The sequence below is a fragment of the Schistocerca piceifrons genome, chromosome X, assembly GCF_021461385.2.
Source record: "Schistocerca piceifrons isolate TAMUIC-IGC-003096 chromosome X, iqSchPice1.1, whole genome shotgun sequence".
Lineage (NCBI taxonomy): Eukaryota > Metazoa > Arthropoda > Insecta > Orthoptera > Acrididae > Schistocerca > Schistocerca piceifrons.
In genome coordinates, this window is record NC_060149.1 from 675,162,284 (window position 1) to 675,167,848 (window position 5,565).

Here is a 5,565-nt window from a genome sequence, read left to right on the forward strand (position 1 = left end):
TAGGGCAGCAGCTGTAGTTTGCCGGATGGCTGTCGCTGCAGAGAGCGCATCTTGCTGGCGTATACCATTTCTTGGTACATGTTTTACTGAGCTGGGGGTCTGCGCATTTTATGCACTTCGGTCTGTGGTTACAGTTTTCGGCACTGTGAAAGAGCTGCTGCAATTGGTGGCACTGTGCAGGACCTTCAGGTTGCTGATATTTTTCAGTTGTAACTCCGCAATGCAGCATGAGCTTTATCACGAACAGTTTGCAGTTTTCCTAATCATGGTGGAGAATGACCTTGAAGGACATGCACTTCTTGCGACCTTCTCCTGGTCTTGCAGGTTCTTGTTTGACCTCTATGACCTTGAAATTGCGGAAGATGAGTTCTGCCTTGATTTCTGCTATGTCTGTGTCACAGGGGGAGACCTTTTATCACTGCCTTGAATGTCTCTCATTCTGACATCAGATATGTGTGATGGCGGATGTTATGTCCCTGAAAGTAATCTTTTATTGTTCTGTAGTCTTGATGTGTGGACTCCTGAAACTTTATTGATGACCCCCCTGCATGATGAGGTGTTGAGGCCATGTTTTAACATTGGTGCAATCTCCTTGATTACTTTCATAGTGTCATTTTGGATGGTAGCTGTGATGGGAGGGATCTTGCCCTCTTCTGTTTAGGGTGGGTCCCTGATGTGGAGGGTTGGTTCTTCTTCACCTCAATTTCATCCACTTCTGGGGATGCAATTAGGGCAAAACTATTGGATGTGGGGGTGTTGGTGACTACAGTCTTCTCACCCAGCTCCATGTCATCTTCGGTGGTGGTACACTGAAGTGAGCCGGCTGGGGGCCAGATGCTTCGTCACTGGCATTACATCCACGGCTGTCTGTTTTCGCGTTTTTGCCTTTGTAATGTTTGTGGAGGAATGTCTGTAGGAGCCTAGAGACTGGACACCAGAGCAGTCTGGGACTTTTGGTTTACCCACTGTGTCAGTATCGGTTTCTGGAGTCAGACTGACACTGCCAAGGGACGCTGGATGTTCATTTGTGTGCACCGTTAGGTCTCCCTGAACAGCGCCAGCCCTAGCATAAACTATGCGCTGGTTTCTGGATAGTACCATGAGCACTGGTGAAGGAATTTCCCTACACTTGGAGGAGCAGGAAGGATGCTCTGTGGCAGTTTCTGACTGGGACACATTGGTGGTAGATCAGATAACTCAAAACAAGAGCAGCACGGCCCCCGCAGCCCCCATGCTGCCAGTAGACTGGTAAGAGCTGCGCCACAAAGGGACCACACCTAGGTACCACCACAATATATTTGCTGTGCACACGCAAATGATGCGCTTCCACACACAGCAGTTCTGCTGCACTGTGTATACACAGTGGACATGAAGAATTTTGCTCCACTACAGCAAGTGTAGCGTGCTCAAAGAACAGCAGCCAGCAGCAGAGCATCCGCTTGCCACGAGTCCTCACCCTCAAATGAAAGAGGTAGAAGAAAGATCTTTTCTCACCCTCAAGGAGACACTAACATCTTCTCCAATCATATCATTGTATGTTGAGACTAAACTTCACACAAAGACTAACGTTTATGGTATAGGTGGCAGTTCTACTGAAAATTCAGGAAGGTATAGAACAGGTGATAACTTATTCTTCCACAGTACTCTCCAAGTCCATGATGAACTACTCTGAAGCTGAGATTGAGTGCCTTTCAGCTGTTTAAAACAAGTTTTGGCTGTATTTATTTGGTGAACAATTCATTTTGTGATGAACCACCATTCTCTCTGCTGGCTGATGAGCCTGAAGGATCCACCAGGACTAGCTGGACGGGCACTTAGGATTTGGAAGTACAACATAACAGTGCTATACAAAAGTGGATGCAAACACAAGGATGCCAACTGCCTTTCAAGGAATCCTTTGTCAGAATGCAGCAGCGTGAATGATATCTGTGTGATCATTGCAGTAAATGACATTGCCACTGAACAAGGGGAAGATCTAGTACTAACAAAAATTGGGGAACCATTGAAGAATGAGGAACCAATGAAAGAAGAATTTCAGTTGTGAAATAGAGCATTGTATAAGAGGAGCTATGAGCCAATGGGATGGAAATAGTTGCTCATTATCCCAGCTGTTCTATGTCCAAGTATACGCATGGTGCTCCAACATCTGGTCACCTGGGATTCCTGAAGACACTAAGCAGGCACAGTACAGGTATCACTAGTCAGGTCTCTACTGATCTGTTAGGCAGTAAAGACACTGTGTGAGTGACAGTAAGGAGTGGCAATGATGGAAGCATGTGCCACAGTTATCACCAGGGTATCTGGTACCAATCTTGCCTGAAGCAGTGTCATTCCACTGAACTGGAATCAATCTTTTGCGGAGGTTCCCCAAGGCAACTAATGGGAATGATGGATAATGGTTTCAACTGACTACCTCACCAACTGTGTTGTCACTAAGGCTGTGCCAGCTGACGAGACTTTGGAAATTGCAAAGTTTCTTGTAGAAGACATCATTTTGAAGCACAGATAACCCCATGTGATGATCACTGAGCATGGAAAATTTTTGCAGTTGGACTAGTATCAGAAGTAATTTCACACTTCAATATCACCCATAGAATAACAGTTGCTTAACATCCACAAGATGAGTGCTCCCACAGAATGCTTTAATAAGATATTGGCAGATATGCTCTCGATATACACTGATTTTGAATGCAGAGGCTGGGAATACAATACTGCCTGTTGTGGCAGACTAATACAACATGGTGAAGCAAGACACTGCAGACTTCACACTGTTCTTTCTGCTCCACAGTTGCAAGGCCGATGCAGTAATGCATACATTGTTCCCGTTTCAACTCAACGATATCAGGATGACTATATGGACACCTAATCACCAAGACTGAAGAAGCAAGACAGGTGGCTGGCATACAAACTCTGGACACCTAGGAGGAAGACTGAGAGCACTATAACACCAAGCAACAGCCAGTAACATACAGCCTGGGAGAGTTGAGATGGATTTTTACACTACTGCTGAAAGTGTGACTATCAGAGAAGTTATTAAAGCACTACTTTGGGCCACATCATATCCTTTATCGTTGTTAGAGATCACATATGAAGTCAAAGACAAGAGCAAAGAGAAGTGGTCCATATCTTCTGTATGAAGCTGTACTACAGCCGCAAGGTGTAAATTGATGATGGGGCTTCTTGTTCAAGGAAAATGAAGGCCCATTTGACAATCAGAAAGCTTTAATGATAATGGTTGTGATTATGATTTTAACAGAACTAAACACCTTGATTATCAGTTCTGCATTACACTGGGAATTCACATGAAGTTATGTGGAAGGAGAACAGGAGAAATGACATCGAGGTTTGTGATCTTGTCAAAATGGTTGAAAATTCACATCACACTAACCTAAGTCAGATGGTAGAATGTGAGATAAAATTCAAGAAGCTAAAATGTGTAGCTGGTCACTGAAGGATACCCCCATGAAGGGTCATCATAGTCAGTACTACGAAAAGTGGGTGAGAAAATGAAAACTTTATAAACTAGAGAGTCAATTACATAAAATACATACACAAAAAATTAAAAAATGTATAACAATGCAGGGGAAGAATGTAGTTGGAGGCCATTCAGGGCACATGTTGCAGTGAGAGACGCTTCCCCTCTCACTCACATCTGGACACCAAATATTTAGATGCATTACATTTTATAATAAAACCAACATTCCCTCAGGAATTTGCTATCTGCTATCACATCGTCTGCAAGTACTTGTGGCAGGGAAGTAGACAGATTGAGGTCTTGTCTCAGAATAACCAGCATGGCTATCATGAGATGGAAGCGATACATTGAGTTTGACACAAAAGGAACTCGTGGATAAGCCTGGAGCAGTCAATACACAGTTGCCACAGTACGATGACGTCTTTCAAAGAGCCTTGGAGAGAAGTACTCCATCCCTTGGTGGTCCCCTTGATTGGTTTCATCTTGCTTAGGGCAGGTAGCTTGTGATTCTGCAACCCAGGTTTTCAGAATCTGATGTTGCGTTTGCCGTCGTAGGTTTGTACCTGGTACTCCAGGTTCAAGTTTTTCTCTTGTGGTTGCTTCTTTACCTAATTTGTCAGTGAGTTCATTTTCTAGAATACCAATGCAGCTTGGTGTCCATATCAATGTTACTCTCATTGCGTAGCTGTGGAGGTCAACTAATAGGTCTTGGTTGATATTGCCCAAAAGGTTTCTGGAGTAACACTGAGATATACCTTGGTTTTTTTGGTTTGGTTTGATTTGTAAAGGGACCAACCTATGTGGTCATTGGTCCCAGATATGACTTGTAAGTAGCTCATGGGGTCACTACTAACCAAAGTTCCTTTGTGGTGTGAGTTATATGTACAGCAGGGCCCATGATATAGTGCATGCCTTTGTGCCACTTTCTGATTGTAAAAACATAACCTACACTATGATTGACTTTTGATCCATTCATGTAGATGTTTGTTGAATTTGGGTTGTTGCAGAGAACTGAATGGAATAGGCTTCTGAGATTGGGGGGGTATCAGTATTTTCCTTAGGTCCACAAATGCCAATCTTAGTCATGGGACAGGGTACACAGGATAGGGGGTGATGAGAGGGAGTACTGTATACATGACAATAGGGGGCAGTTGGAGGTCTCTGCATAAAGGTTCCAGTTGTATCCCAGCTGATATACCAATTTTTGGGTTATTCGTAAACAGTATAAACTGTGGGTTGGGAAACGGAATTGAGAGGTATGTATAGGCAAACATCTGACAGCTAGTGACTGCACAGTTTGCTAAGAGTTGCTAGCATCTGACCCGTAAAGGTAGGATGACAGATTGAACCATGAGGCTGTATACAGAGCTCATATGGAAAGGTCCAGTTGCCATCCACGCACTACTTTCCTGGAAAGTGTCTAACAAGCTCCATACTGATGGTGCTGCCTACCCGTAAGCAACACATCCATAGTCCAAGCAAGATAAAATCAAAGCTTTGTTGAACCGCAGATGAATCTTGTGGTCTGCACCCCAGGAGTTGCTACTGAGAAATGTAGGGATATTAAGTTCCTCGTGAAGTTTGCCTTGACCTGCCATACATATTGCAACTATGTTAACTTGTCAAATAAAAGAGCTAAAAATTTGAAAGGTTCAATGACTTCAAGTAAATGGTTACCAAGATCTTGTTCTGGGTGGAGATGCACAATCATGAGTGTACAAAACTGCATGACACATGTTTTCATGGGAGACAACTGATATCCATTATTCAGAGCCCTGTTATGTACTGCCCTTATACCCCCTTGAAGTTGGCACTCTGTGGTGCACAATAATGTAGAGCTGTAACACTGAGAAACATTTTCCACAAACACTGTCATTGATGTCGTGAGTCCCACTGCATTCACAATACCATTTATTGAGATAGTGAAGAGGATTACTCTCAGAACCGATCTCAGAGGGACTGCAGTTTCTTATACGTAATGGTTGCAGAGGACTGGAACTATCGGTGGAATAGAAAATACTGAATAAAAATGGATAAACAGTCTTGGAAGCCTCATTCATGCAGAGCAGACAGGATGTGATCTCACCAGG